This window comes from Emydura macquarii, unplaced genomic scaffold (genome assembly GCF_026122565.2).
Source record: "Emydura macquarii macquarii isolate MOO-44397 ecotype Brisbane River unplaced genomic scaffold, CSIRO-AGI_Emac_v2 contig_2825, whole genome shotgun sequence".
Taxonomy (NCBI): domain Eukaryota; kingdom Metazoa; phylum Chordata; order Testudines; family Chelidae; genus Emydura; species Emydura macquarii.
Window position 1 is genome coordinate 2594867 of NW_027132962.1, and position 16057 is coordinate 2610923.

Here is a 16057-nt window from a genome sequence, read left to right on the forward strand (position 1 = left end):
CTTTCAACATTTCCTCATATATCAGGTTTTCTAAACCTCTCATCACTTTTGTTGCTCTCCCCTGTTGTCTCTCCAATTTCTTCACCTTTTTAAAAAAAATGTGATGTCCAAAACTGGACACTGTACTCCAGCTGAGACTTTACCAGTGCTGAGTAGAGTGGAAAGATCACCTCCTCTGTCTTACATACAGCACTCCTGTTACAACATCCCACAATGCATTTGTCATTTTCTCCACAACATCACTTACATTTACTTGCAAAATTTTTTTTACAGCTACTATATATCTCTGTGTTGTACAGGGTTTCAGACAGGGTGTGATGCCTGGTAAACAAGACACACAAAGTTGGGACTCAAATTGTTTGCAAAGCTGTTTGCTTGTATTTTAGTAGCTGTTTCCTCTTAATAAATGGTTCCAGTATTTTTTTTTTTTAAAGAGACATTCATTATATCAGAGAGATCATGTGGATGAGGTAATATATCTTGTATTGAACCGACTTCTGTCGGTCAGAGAGACAAGCTTTTGAGCTTACATGGAGCTCTTCTTCAGGTCTGGGAAACTAGCTCAGTTTCACTGCTAGATAAATTAGTTTCCCAAACCTGAAGAAGAGCTCTGTGTAAGGTTGAAAGCTTGTCTCTCTCACCAACAAAAGTTATTACCTCACCACATGGTCTCTCTAATATCTTGGGATCAACATGACTACAACACTATATCATGACAATTCTCAGTGAGACCCATGCCATTCCTTTTTAGCCAAACTTGACCTCAGTTCATTAATTCAAAAACATTAATCAGTAGAACTGGATACTCCATTGATTGTGGGCCCAAAACTCCCATTGAGTTCAGTGGGAGTTGTGTGCACAAGGATTGAGGACCAGAGCTATTGCATGGTACCAACATTTTCAGTTAAACCACATAAAAAGTATGTTAAATAATGGATCTCCATGGAACATACAAAACAAGGAAGTTCACAAGACTCCATTTGCCTTATCTTAAGCTTGACTATTGCAGGAACCTGAGATAAGTGATTGATATAACAGGATTTCATGGTTCTTCAAGACTATTACAATCAGTTGTGCATGCTGTTGTGATTACTTAACCCACAAATAATTGACACTACTCACCATATAACCGAAAGACTGAGGCCTTTATATCATAGGGAGATTACACAGCATATTTTTTTTCCTTTTAATATGCAATCAGCAAACCATGCTGTGTAGGCACAATGAGCCACTGATTATCTTTTCCTAAAGTTGTTGTTATTGGGCTTTCAACAATAGCCTCTTTTTAATCTTCATTTTTTGCAATCATTTATCTATTTTAAAAGGCACAATGGAAATCAGCCACACTGGGGACCTGAGGTTGCCAAAATGTGATGCTTATAAATTGCAACCATTTATTCATTATAATTTTTAAAAGCCTTTAAAATCTTTTCTTGCCTGTATTCCTGAAATTTAAACAGTCAAGCAGATGTAAGTGAAGTGTGTGTGTGTGTGTGTGGGGGGGGGGGGGGGGCGAGCGGGGGGGGGGAGAAAGGAAGGAGAAAAGCCACATGTTGGCTCACAACTGATTTACTCTTGGGTTTCAACACTGAAGAATTGAAGTGCTGATTGGATTGTATGTGTAAACAAATCTATTGGACAATTATGTCAGGCATCTGATATCATACAGGGTCCCTCTTTCTGCCTTCAGACAAACCCACATTTAGCCTCATTGATTTAAATTAAGTACTGCACAGTAAACTGATTGGCCTGAACACATCTCTTTGCATCATGGTGATTTGCATGAGCTTAGAGATCTTCCTGAACTCAACAAGTTGCAGGATCAGATCCTTAACTTGTAACTAGATCTGCATGAGCCTTAAGAGGTTAGAGTCTCCAGTGTTAGTCTGGACATCTATTGAGACTAGGAGGCTTGATTCTCCAGTGTATTACTCCACCTAACCTAGCATAAGTATGTCCATACTGGGTCAATATCCTATTTCTGATAGTGACTAGTGCTAGATGTTTCTTACAGTTAAAAGTTTAGGGATGTCCCTAACTATCTTGGTTAATAGCCATTGATGGACCTATCCTCTATGAATTTATCTAATTCTTTTTTAATCCAGTTATACTTTTGACCTTCAGAACATCCCCTGGCAGCAAGTTCCAAAGTTTGACTGTGCATAGTATGAAGAAACACTTCCTTTTGCTTGTTTTAAGTCTGATGCCTATTAATTTAATTTAAGCAAGTGTAATTCCAAACGGCCAAAAGCAGTTGAGATAAAACAAGAAACGAAACTCAACCAAAATCCAAACTTTGTTTAGTATTTTAAAAATTTGGTAAATTCTTTTGAAGCATTTCCCCCCTTTATCACTTCCAGCCAGAACCAGACTGAAAACAATGACAAAAAGAGCCAGAGCTTAGCTCCAATTGTTTTACTCTAGATTTATTGACAATGTAACTCCTGTTGGACTTTACTTAATTTATCCTAACTCCATTGCTCATTTGTAACATTCACAATCAAATAAAGTCCTTAAGTAAATTATCAGCTATGCATTTTTGTTTATCTCTAGTGGTGGTACTTCCCATGAGATTGTGCAATGGACACATTACAGTAGACAAAAGATGTTGCTGTGGGTGGAAGAGGATCATTACAGAGAAGCATGAGGAGGTATTCCAGTAGGTGAGTGGAAAATCAGCAGGTGAGCAAAGAGCTTCAGGGCCATTAATCTGAAGAGTGCTTTATTATGTCAAAAATATAATTGTAGTGATTTTTCAAATGTGAAGAGCAAAACAAGCACCTGTTAAATTGTATTGATTTAAATCAGAGGGGTTTTGGATTTTGTATAAGTAGCTGGATGTCCTGCCCCCATGTATTTTCTAAAATAACTAAAATTGTAAAAAAAACTAGCTAATAAAGAAAAACTGAGAAAAAACAAGGAGCAGTGAAGGAAAGGAAAGCAGAGGCTATGCTCCCATTGTCTCATGGGTAAATAGGTCTTTGCTGGCTGATTACACTTGGGATTGATATGTTGCCAATGCTTGCTTGGAAGATGACTCATTTGCCCCCACCTCAGTAACATTTATAATGCGTATACATGAATATCATGTGAAACGCTAATTGCTGAACTGGCCAGCTTAGTTATTCTATTCTTTTTTTCCTGTAACAACAACAAAAAATAACTCACAAAAAAACTCCAGTTGCTTGACCAATTTCACAATAAAACCTGCCTTTTGATTTCACCAGTAGAGAAACTGATCACTTTTTGTAATTAAGAAAACAAGCTGAAAGATCTCCAGCACGTCCACATTCTCTCTTTTGATTTGGGAAGACTTCCAGGGAATAGATTTGCTTTTCAAACTAGCTCACCAACCAGACACATTCATCAATTGAGGAACAACTTAGGGTAGTGCATTTTCCCTTTGACCAAGTACCTTCAATCTGTCTTTAGTCAGACCATGTTTTTCTCTTCTCCCACCCTCTGACAGAGTGAAGAATCAGACACCAAGCAAAGGTGGGAGTGAGGAAATTAAGATGACTAAGACTGATATGTGTACTTGTCTAACTACAGCAGATGGAGCTGACTACCCTGATGGTAATTAGCAACTGCTGGGAACTGAGTAAATAACATAGAAACCTGTGTCTCTAATTTCCAGGAGTTGTGGGAATATATGATGCATAGCCCAGGAAATGCTAAAGGAGACTGTGAGGTGTTAATATCCTTATGCAGTCAAATATGTTTTGTTCACTGAAAGATTTTCCTCTTCTCTCCCCAACCCCTTCTTTTTGTGGAATATGTCTAAACAAAATCTTAACCTTCTGAAGGACAGACAGTCCTTGCATCTCTTTGCCTTTTAAATAGTAATGATGTATCCCTGTGAGCTTCCAAGCTAAACTTGGAAGGATGATACTTAAAAGCATTTACAAGCGGTACATTTTTAGTTTTCTTTTGTTTCAATGTTAATTCTTTGATGATGCCCTAGAATGAAAAATAAGAAACCACAGAGAAACTCAATCTATGGTGTCCTTCCAGCCCATTTCTATTAAACATGGTCTTTGTGTCTAAGTCTAAGACAAACATAATAACCTGGCTTTAGCTGGCTATGTCTGGGTGGCTAAAGATCTCTTAAAGGAGATTCATGGTGAACTTTCAGACATAGCCATAGAGGCAATATTGATGATTCACTTGAATATTTCTTTGCCAATACATTATTTGTTTCCAACAGGCTTAACAATAAATCCAGCCACTTCAAAAGAAAATACATTCTATGGAAAAAGAGCCCAAAACAAAACAAATACCCAGGCATAAGTGCAACATCAAGGATAAGAAATCAAGGGCGCAAGTGGCAGCAGTTGAATATTCAACTGAACTCTGCCTCTTTGGGCTTCTGAGTAAAATATGCTCTTTTAAGATCCTGATCCTGTACCTCTGAATTATTTACATGCATGTTTGCAAGACTGGGCCTGAGACTGGTACAGTAACTTCAATGGAGCAATGCTATTGTATATCCCTGAACATCTGACCTTGAATCTATATAATAAACATACACTACTGAGCTATCTTTAGAAGAGGCTTTTGGCATGATCTCACACCAGGTTTGTACCCACATAATTCCATTAATTTCAATGAAGTTACACCACACTAATGTGTTTAAATCAGACTCAAACCCTGGATATAAATGATCTGCTCTGTGTAAACCAGTTTTCATATTTACTTCTCTACACAGTTTGGCAAAGTTCATTTAAAGTAACAAGACTCAAAATGCTATATACCTGGAAGCATGACCCACAACTGTGCAACTCCAGTTTTACACCAAAACGATGGGGCTATGCTGACGTAACCTGCGGTGGTGAACGAAAGCCTCTAGATTTTAACCATTCAGGGATGTTTCTGGACACCTGTAAAAAAGTCTCCAAGCTTAAAAGCCAATTATGGTCAGAAAAGTGACTGTAAAAATGACATCCCAGAGTTCCATATTTATCCTCTCTCACTGAATCCATATCAGGTTTACAAATCAAGAGAGAAATTTTTTAACTCCCAGCTCTCCAAACTCACCTTGGAATATGAAAGCCAAGCTTTTCTAATTAGATTTAGTCAGAAATTTCCCAACGGATAATTTTTCCATTGAAAAATGCTGATTCTCTGAAATCAAACATTTAGCAGGACCGTGCTAGGTTCATGGAGTCTTCCAGCCAGATCACTCACCAGGACTGGAGCTTTTAGGGTTCTAAACTCCCCCGCTCCGCAGCACAGAGTCTCAACTAAAACTAGGCTGTCAGGACTTTCAAACCCCCAGCTTCTTGGTAGCCCACCAGAAAGGCAAGACGGCATGCTGGGGAGCTTGGGCAATTTTATTTAGATGCAGCATGAGGTCTTTTTTGAAATTTCAGATTTTCCCTGGGAACGGGAATTCCAGATTCCAGTCAGCCCCATTTCTAATCCGTAATCAGAATGTTAAATCTGCATTCCACGCCCACCCACATTTTATCAGAATGTTCAATGTTTCAAAATTTTCTAGCCAGCTCCAACAGTGTCGATGTTGAGGCCGGAGGCACCCTGCTGTCTAGTTTGCTCTTCCATATTTGTGTTGGCTGTACCGGCTTGTTGCAGTAGACTTGTTTTTTGTGGCCAGGAGTTCTCTTTCTACCCACCTGGCACAGGGTTCACTCACCACTGGAGTCCCTCCTTGTGTCTACATCTGGGGAATTGCTCCACCCAATTAGATGCCCCCTTCTGTCTCTTGTTCGCACTGCAACAAGAGACATGCTCTCATGCTCCCAGAGTTACAGTGCTTCCTGTTTGTGAGTCAGGATGCTCCCCCGTCATGGCTTGGCCCTCCAGCCAGGTTACTACATAGCTTTCCCCTTCTCAGGCATGAAAGTCTCACTGGACTGGCTGAAGAGGTGCGGTTCCTGGCAGTTGTCCAATTCAAAACTATACCACTTCCCCAGTGGTGAGGTAGGGGAACACAGGTCTGCCCACTATTTTGGATTCCAGCCCAGGGACCCTACAATCAGCAGCTCCAGCATAAACTTGGCTGTTATTTCCCTGGACTGCTTCCTACTCCACCTTTTTTTCAGACTTCCTTATCCACCATTCTTCTGTGTAACCCATCCTTCAGGGCCAGGATCCCAAGGTTTCTACTCCCTCCCTAGGTTTCTTCCTTACCATCTCTAACCTGAAAGAATGACTACAGGCTTCCACACTGTAGCATACTTCCTTTCCTTTCTTCCTAGTCTTATACCAGCCCCATCTGCTACTGCTCAGTTGGGCTCCATCTTCAATCAGCCTTACTCCGCTTCAGGTGTGGCTTATCATGTTAATTGGCCCTGTCCGAGCCTCATTAACCCTTTCCTGGCTAGTGCAGGGTGAACATGCTAATATGACACCCCCCCCCCCCAAAAAAAAAAAAAAGACTTAATACTGGACCAAGTCCTGTTCACCAGGCAATCCTCATGCATACTATTCTATTCTATTACTCAATTATTACACAAGTAAGGATGACACTTGTGAGTAAGAGTTTGTAGGCTTGGGCAAATTTCATTTAATTGTACATTATGAAATAGATTTTGTTCCCTCTCTTTCATTCTCATTCAAGGGCCGTAGCACTGGCCCTAGTGGGTTCTGGGATGTGGGTGGGTACCAGCTGGCTCACATCTGAAGGCTCCTCCCCCAGCCTCAGAGAAGGAGCTATTGAGCCTGGGATTCAACAAATTATGTGGGGCAACAAATGAAAAAAAACAGAAACAGATGTGTGGGTCAAAGGTTCAAAAGGAGGGAATCTGAAGGGGACACCAAGCAGACAACCCCGGACACCTCCCATTGCTCTTCAAAGGTGTCTAGGGAGGCAGTGGATGCAGCCCAGAGAAACTCAGTCTGGATGCGTGAACAGAGGGAGGAATGGAAATAAGTCCCACAGTCGTAGAGCACCCCCTCAGCCAACATCCTCCCCCTGGTGTTATAGATGGCCGCTTTGGCTAGTGCTAGGAGCAGACTGACGAGGAGGACCCGTGCCTTTGTGGGGCCATGGATAGGGTGTGCATATATCAGAAGGTGTGGGGAGAAATGCAGCCAGAACCTTAGAAGCAGAATCTGGAGGAGCTGGAGAAGGGGCTGTAATCTGGTACACTCCAAATAGATGTGTGCCAGGGTGTCCCTCACACCACAGAAGGGGCAGGTACCAGGGAGCGGGCTGAACTGCAGCAGGTCATGTCTATCCTAACGGCTCCATGAAGGAGCCACCAACTAATATCCCTCCATAGCACTGGTAGTGGGTAGGTATCTTGCAATGCACATAGTACATGTGAATACTCCAAAATGATGGTAACAAATTTGTAACAGACAAAGGGCTTTCCTCTACCTTTTTGGGACTAATATAGTGTTGCCTCTTCACTGAGTGGTAGCGGATCTGGGGTATTTGCAGTGGAATGGTTTTTTTGGTCCTCGAAAAGATATTGGTAATACAGACTCAGAGTATTTTTCTAAATGGATTAATTAAAAAACATTCACAAGTCCTTGAACTGCAAACTCCACCCAGGTATTTGCTATCTACAATATATCTCTGTGCCAAGCTTCTAGCCAAGCCTCGCTGCTCCCCTCTCTCTCTCACCTGTGGTCGTGGTTTCTCCTCTTTTACCTGTTCCTCTCTCCTACCTGAGCATCATCATTTTTCTCTGGGATACTTCTTAGCCCAAAGGTACTAGCACTTGTCCATATAGAACCTGTGCTCCCAGAATTAGTTCAGCTGGGCCTGGTGTTAACCCTCCTTTTGTGCAGACGCTCTGCCACATAAAGGACTCAGACTCAGTGACCAGCAAGGTGCATTGCTGTGGCCAGTTCTCCTGGGTTTCCCTAGACCTGGCTCTCTGGGTAAAATCCTAGCTCCAATGAAGTCAATGAGAGTTTTGCTTTTAAGCTTCAATGGGGCTAGGGTTTCACCTCTGATGTTCAAAACTTTCTATAGAAACTTTCATAACAAGCATGTACGTGAATAATTTCATGGCCTCCATTGCCATGATATATTTATTTTGTTTATAAAGGCAGCAACTGTACTCAGTTTTTAGTGTTGTACTTAGGAACCTTGTATTTAACCTTTATTTTGTACTTAAGAAACTTCTGTTCAAGAAGCCAGCTTGAAGGGGGAAAAAAAATCTCTCTCTAACATATTGGTGTTATAATCCTTCCTCATAAAGCTGACTTCTGTTGGGAGAAAAAAGCTGCAAGACACAAAGAAAGGAGGTAAAGAGAAAAAAAGTTGGAAGACATTGCTAAAATGACAGTAAATGTTAATGGTCCAATCACAAAAATTGTCCTTCAAACTCAGATGTGTAGTAAATAGTAATGAAGAGATGTACTTGTCAGGAAGATTTGATTTGTCTAGCAAATCCTTACTGACATAGACACTCATTTACTGCTATATAGCCTTTTGAAAATGCCATTCCAGCAGAGCATAAAAAAGGTTATTTAGATTAAGTATAGTTACAAGATGAGCCGTATAGTGAGTTCATTGGACTACATGCACACTCATTTAATTCCCACTGCTCCATTACTCTGAGTGAAACTGTCCCTGTATTGGAGGGCGGAAGGGTGGAATAGGAAAAATAAAAACAGGAAAAAGGCAAATAAAAACTAGAATCACAGAGAATAGTAACTTGATAAAAACAAAAGTATAGGGTCCGGTGTACTGAGATCTAGCATCAGAGGGATGGCAAGTATGGAAATGGCAAACAGATATTAAATATTCCTTTATGGGGGGAATACTCTTAATAAAACTTGAAAGGTTTAAAATCTGCCATCAGATTTTAGTAACTGAAGGCAGGAGTTCACCTTGACATTGCACATTTAAAGTCAGGAAGTGGCAAAGCTAAGGTTGCACATGCAATGTTAACTCTACCTGACTTCTCTGATGCATTGCAATAGAAGGACAAATTCCGCTCTCCATTACACTACTTAAAATGTGGAGTAATTCCAGTGAAGTCAATAGGAAAGAGATATAGCTAAGCACAATTTTGGTCCACAGGACTAGATCCTTAGCTGGTGTCAATCAGCATAGCTTCATAGACTTCATTGGAGCAATGCTGATTTACATCAATTAAGAATTTGACCCACAGTCTTTAATTTAATTATCACATAATATTATTAAAATAATACACAATATCACAACACATGTTTTTCTTCAGGTTTGATACACGTTACATCTTTCCCTTTTTTCTTCATATTTATTCACTTTGATTTCATTGTCATCCTGATCCAGTTTATCTTTATTGACCTACAGCTCTTATATATTGTCTTTTCTGTTTATATATATATTTTAATAAGTTAATTTGCTTTTCATTCAGCAGCATAGCCTTTGTTAGCTGCAGCTTAGAGGATAAGACAGTTAATTATAAAGATGACTTAGCTGCACACACAAGTGCAGTGCAAATTTTCCAGATCCAGTTCAGAGGATGAAGCACGGAACAGCATCAAAATAAATGGTAATATATGGCCCAATACTACATATTTATGCATATCAATAACTCTACACACGTGAGTAATGCCATTGTAGTGATGTACTACTTATCCATTAAAAATTACTCATATGCATATAGATTTCATAAGAACAAGACCTTAGGTCATATATACAAGGCCATTTTCACTATTATTTTGTCCTTTAAACTTCATTTGTAATATGTTGGGTAAATATGCTTTACTGTGTACTTTCACATAAATGTGTTTCATTGTCTCATTTTGTCCATTGCATGCAAGGCAGTGCATGCTATACATGTAGCAAAATTTGTAGAAAAAAAATGCATGATATATGCTTTTGTATTATTTGAGAAGTAGTGATCATGTAATTAACAGCTGTCAGCTAGAACTTCAGTGTGTGTAAGTGGCAAAGCGCCAATGAAGTCCACAGAGCTATGCTAGTATAATTGCCAATTGAGGGCCTGGCCCTGTGTCCTAATACATACATACAAAAGTAAAGAGACATGGAAAAATGGCTTGTGCAACCTTACCTGTGGCATATCTTTAATTGTGGGCACTTAACCAGGCAGGCTTAATATTGCATTAACAAAGTCCCTATCCCCTCCATGGAATTTCCTAAAGATTTTTTTTTAACTGAAAAAAAGATAAATAAATAAACATAAAATTAAAAAAAAAAAAAAAAAACCCACACCAAAAACATGAAAAGAGCTTCATTCTGCTTTGAAATATTCCACAATCTGGAGCTATTTAGCGAGACACCATCAGAATACCATCACTGGCCCACAGCCACAGAACAGAGCTCCTCTGCTGCCAGCCTTACAAGGTTGGGGGAAATGGATTTTTGCCCTCCCTGTCTGAAGACCATCGAAAGGTACACCCATGAGAGACTATCCTGTGCACCTGGCAGTTCACAGTGGCCCTTCCTCCGACCCTTCCACCTTCCAGAAGTCACTAGAGCTGAGGTAATGGAATCATTTGCACTTACCTTATTGTAAGGAGGTTAATATTTTTCGAAAGCCATTTTTGGTAAAAATGTTTGGGTTTTGGTTTAAAAATATTTACTGAAAACACCTGGTTTTCCACAAACATTGTCAATTTAGTCAAAATGCCAGACACATAAAAAAAGTTCCAACAAATACAATGTGAGCAGCTCTAATTCCCCAGCCAGCCTTCCCCCGTCTGGCTCTTGCAACTCTCTTAGAATGACCTCATCACGCATTAGGCCGTGGAAGCCATTGTTCGCTTGTCAGAAAAGGTGTGTGCCCCTTTAAGGGCTGGAGAGCCATAAAGTGACTTGCTGCAGCAACTTCATATCAGGTCAGTGTGAGAACACTGACCGGTCCCCCCAGATGACCAGAAGAAAGGGGTGACTATGTCCATAGTGGTACAGGACAAGCCTGCTTTCACCTGGAGCTCCCTCACATGTGCACCTCAGAAGCTCTGTCCTTCAAGAGCTCAGACAAGAACTCCATCCTTTTTGGACCCTTGCACATCTTATGAAGTCCACATGAGCCCTTGCTGATCCTCATGCACACTGCAAAATCCATAGCAGTCCTTTTCCAAGGTCCAGGTGTCACTGCCAATTTGAAGCGATATATTTTACTGGAGATGCCACTGTGCAGCTAAATTAAGTGTATGTGCAGCAAACCCTCCCTTAGCTGCACATTTTATGAGCCTAGTAGAGGGGAGGGGAGGGGAGGAAATCTACTATGCATTTCCTGAGTGCAACTTCCAAAGGATCCTAACTCAGACAAATCAAAGCCACTTTCCTCTGAAACCAGATCAAAACGATGACCTAGATTTCTTCCTCTCCTTGGATTAAAATGTCAAGTGTGACTTTTACCATATTTCCAGAAGTAGAGGAGTAACAGCCTGATTTAAAGCCCATTGAAGTAAATGGGAACCTTTCCACTGATCACAGTGGAGGTTAGATTGGGACCATGGCTGACGGCTTGAATTTGGATTGCTCCCTGTCTGCCTATTCAACCTTACATCAAACCATGAATCACCACTTCAGAACCTCCATGTGCTGTAATCAAAATAATTTTCCATTGGAAAAATACTACAGCAGGAGAGGATCCTTTCACCTATATGCCCCAAATAACTTCCGTGATTTTATTCCACATATTACTTGATTCTAATTGAAATTAAAGAAGAGATTTTGCTCATCAACTCCCCATTGTGAGAATACAAAAAAATAAAATCTTATTAAACTATTAAGCAGAAAAAGATCCTTTCAAAATCCCTGTTTAGTACGCTCAGTATGATGCACAAGCCTTATTTCTTTTTAATTGGCTTATCTAAAAAAATGATAATTTTCAAATGGTCGGCAGTAAAATCCCTCAGGACTTCAGGAAGCATAATTCCCTTTTTTAAATTCTCTACATTTATTAATGAACTTGAAAAATAACACTTAAAATTGCTCACTAGGTTTTCCCTCCTGTGTGTTTTATTCTCAACAGTCTTCCCCAGGAACTTCAGGCAATTCTTCCTAATTTTTACCTTCAGGCTAAGTTTCCAAAATGTTAACTGGCTAATCACTGGTAAATCCTGCCTATTATAAAACAGCTGTGAGAGGACGGTGGCTTGCAGATCACATGTGTTTTGTCAAGAAAAAAAGGCATCAGAGCAGAGATGAGCTGAGGGAAATGACGTAATCCCATTGCCTTTCATTGCCACATTTTTTTAATCCTGGGCCTTGCTGTTATTTTCATACACATAAAGCAACTGTATTATTTTCAGTCCAAGTTACTTATTTTACTTTAAGGAAAACAATAGGGAACAAAAGTAAAGTATTTGTAAATTCTTTAACGCAGGGACCATTTTTTGGTTCTGTGTTTACAGAGCACCTAGGACAGTGGAATCTTGTTTCGTTGTTAGGACTCCTAAGTGCTAGTGCAAGACAAATATTAACAACAACAGAATGAAAGAGGGCCGAGTACATATATATGTCCACTATACATACTGTAATGGTTTAGAGAACAAAATGTCTGCTGCCTCTCCACACAGGCAGAGCCCTCAGAAATGTAATGGAGGAATACACAGAAATGAAAAAGCATCTCATTTTCTTCTACCACAGATTTAATTTAAAATCAAGAGGCCTGAAGTTACACTGGCCCCCAACAGAAACACTACAGTCAGAAGTAGGTCACTTCCGTAACAAAAATATTGAATATCGGGCTTATAAAACTGACAGACTGATGACATTGTAAACCAAATTATTCCATCCACACAACAGTACCGGCTTTCCCTACTATATCCTGTCTCTCTCTCTCTCAACCTTGACCCACAGAGAATACTATCCTAGTGATGAGAGGGTCGTTTGGTCTCTGCTGTCTGCCAGCTCGGTCCTAGGCTTCTAATCCAAGGGCTTGTCTATACTTACAGAGCTGCACCGAAGCAGCTGTGCCTCTGCAGCGCTTAGTGAAGACGCTACCTACACTGACAGGAGGGCTTCTCCCATCAGTGTAAGCATTCCATCTCCCCAAGCGATGGTAGCTATATCAATACGAGAAGCCCTCCCATTGACATAGTGCTTTCCACACCAGAAGTTAGGTCAATATAACTTTATCGCTCTGGGATGTGGATTTTACACACCACAGCGTGATGCAGTTATATAGACATAAAGGCCAAGACTACCTAACAAGGGTGTCAGTGATTTATGTGGACACTTGCCCATTAGGAAATGAATACTCAGGTTAGTTACATAGGCCACGAAGCAGCAGTAGATGATACCAATCTTTGATGATACCAGCTAGATTATATTGGAGTTGGTGACCTAGAGGTAATTTACCATATGCCATTACTTACCAGTTCCCTTCACTGTCAAGTACATAGACAGTACATTTCTTTTGAAGCCTTTATGTACTTGTCAGCAAAGGATCCAACTCTTTTACTATAAACTTCAATAGTATAAAAGTCTTTATCCTGGGAAGGGTGGATTTGCAGCTGTAAGATATGAGAGCAGTAGTCCTGACAGGGTTTCACCACTGGCAGGGGGAAATTATGGGCTTGTCACTTTACTAGAGTGGCTCTGGAAGGGTTGGATGTTGGAGGAGAATGTAGTAGGCTGGAGTGAGAGGGAAATCTGGGATATTTAGTAGCTGGGAAAAGATGTGGTTTGGGCTTATTATCAAAGTAGAAGGATCACAGGGAATTTTAAAGTTGGGTTGTGGTCTCTTGGGAGTGGTGGTGTTGGAGTGGTGCATTAAATGGATTTGATTATACTAGTTCAAAGGGCATTTCAAAGCATTCAACATCTGAAAAAATTATTGTATGGCAGAGCTAAAGGGAACAGCAAAAATGTTATCAGACCTGCAAGGCCTCTATTATTATTGTTATATTGGTATTCCATTAGCACCTGAAGGCTTCAGTCAGGATCAGAGCCCCATTGTACCAAGTACTGCACAAACACAGAACAAAAGGTAGTCCCTATCTCAAAAAGATGATAATCTAAATAGATAAGATAGAGGAAAAGGGCGAATAGTATGCAATGTTCAAGCACAGTGAACAGACAGATGTGTGACATATGTTCAGTTAGTTCCATAATTTATTTTTTTATATCTATGTCTTATGGATTTTCTTTAGATACTTCTTTAGATAGTCTCGCTATACAATATGCTGAATTTCAATTTCAAATTATGCATCTTATTGTAACAGCCAAGCCCAGCTATATCATCTTCAGAAGGAGAGGTTGCGACGTAAGTGCAGATAGCCTTAACTGGCATGGCTCTCCCAAAGAGAAAAAGTGTCTGATTCTGATCTAACTTCTACCAGTGTAAATCAAGAGCAACTTCTCTGAAGTGAGTGGAGTTACATTGATGGATGCAACCAGGATAAGTGAATGGACACTTAGTTCCAAGTTATATTAACTATATTACGTGTTTCTTATGTGGACTTCATAGAAAGAATGCAAATTTGTGATTTTACTGCCTCTTCTTATATGGATTAAAGAGCAGAAAGAGATGTCTAACTGTAGGAGGATATAAAACTGAATGGGACTATTTTTGTCCTGCATAGTTAATTAAAATGCAAAACGAATTGTATACCTTTTGGTTTATCACATGCTTTCTCATTCTTTTAAGTAATATGCTTTTGCAAAGCAAGATTATACTTCTACATTATCATTGCTTTGTCTTGAGCTCATGACCTCTAGGTGCATTACAAAAGGGTGGCAGTGGGAGACATGGCCAAACTGTGGAAGGTGAAGGGTGTGGCGGGAGAATCTGGAAATGAATACAAGCTGCTCGCTTTCAGCACATACAGGCTGATAGACTTAGTATAGCTCTGTTCATCAGCAGATTTCCAAGTTCTTTAGCACAACCCCTAAGTGTCAGTTTGCTCATTTTATAAATAGGAGAACTGAGGCACCCAGATGGCTAGGGACTTGCTTACAGTTCCCACCCAAGACAGTGTGCTTTATCTATTGGACAAATCTATTATGTGTTTCTGTGTTGCAGCTTGATGAATATTTTTGATTGGCCAGATAAGTCCCCAGAAGACTATAGTATTATTTCCATTCCCTGGTTGGACGAACATGTAAGCAGTTCAAGTATGAATACCAGATTTCATTTTCCTCAGATATTTGTACCGGTAGACTTGTTCATTCCAATGTTTGTGAAAAGTGAACACAGAAGAAGAGGCAAACAGCGCTGAAGTGGATTCATTTAAAAATGGGTACAAATATTTGCAGATAAAAGGTTTGCATTATTTTCCCTGCTCTCCTCAGCATTCTCAATAGCCTCAATACGATTTTGAGGCACAGAGTACTTTCCATAAGAGGCTCAGCAATTTGTAAGACCAGCTCCAAAACTAATCTCTATTCAGTTCAACAGCAACAAAATATATTTCTGGTTTCTACTGACACTGGCAAAGATGAATCCATGAACAACTATGAATTTGATAAACTAACGAGGGGCACTTGAATGCTGCTCCATGCAGGTGGATAGATTCGTCTTTATGGTCTGAATGTCCATGATGAGTGAGGCTCTAGAAGAGCTTATAGACTTTTCCTCAGCGTGCATTCTGAATCAGGGTCTTCTCGTTGAAAAAGGACAGCTTGAAGTCCCCTCAAGCTAATGTTTTCTTCCCTCCTGAAAACAAGGACAACCACCATCCTGAAAATATTCTTTTTATGAAAGAAAATAGCAATGTATATCATTTACTGCAAATATTCAACAAAGTGCAAAATGCACACATGAAGCTATTACTAGTAACACAATGGTAGTTTGTGGATTTTTTTCCAATATATAGTAGAATTATTATTTTGTTTTCTTAGCAAAAATTATTTTAAAAATTAAGATGGCATTTTTATTTTGATAACTGTTGATAGTAACAAAATTGTGAGGGTAAGTGATTTCATTGTGATAGTTTCATTGTAACAATAACAAATACATATTTAACATTTCTCATGGAAATTCTGCAATGAATACAATTGATGTTGCAAATTATAGAATTGTTGATGTACTTTAATTACTCTGATGGACTGAAGATGAGACCCTAAATATGATATTTTCTGAACATGATTCCATTGTAAGCCTTAACCTATAAATCATAACCAATCTTTTATATTTTATTTTAGAAATCTTACACAAACAAGATTTACAAT

The 16057-nt window shown here is 39.6% G+C and overlaps 1 long non-coding RNA gene across 1 annotated transcript; it reads left to right on the forward strand.

Annotated features, from left to right (window-relative positions):
* The first annotated feature begins 1306 nt into the window (after positions 1–1306).
* LOC137166271 (uncharacterized) lies at positions 1307–4534 on the forward strand. Its single transcript, XR_010923611.1, has 4 exons — positions 1307–1470; positions 2554–2663; positions 3470–3576; positions 4208–4534. It is a non-coding gene; the product is annotated as an uncharacterized lncRNA (long non-coding RNA).
* Positions 4535–16057: the final 11523 nt, after the last annotated feature.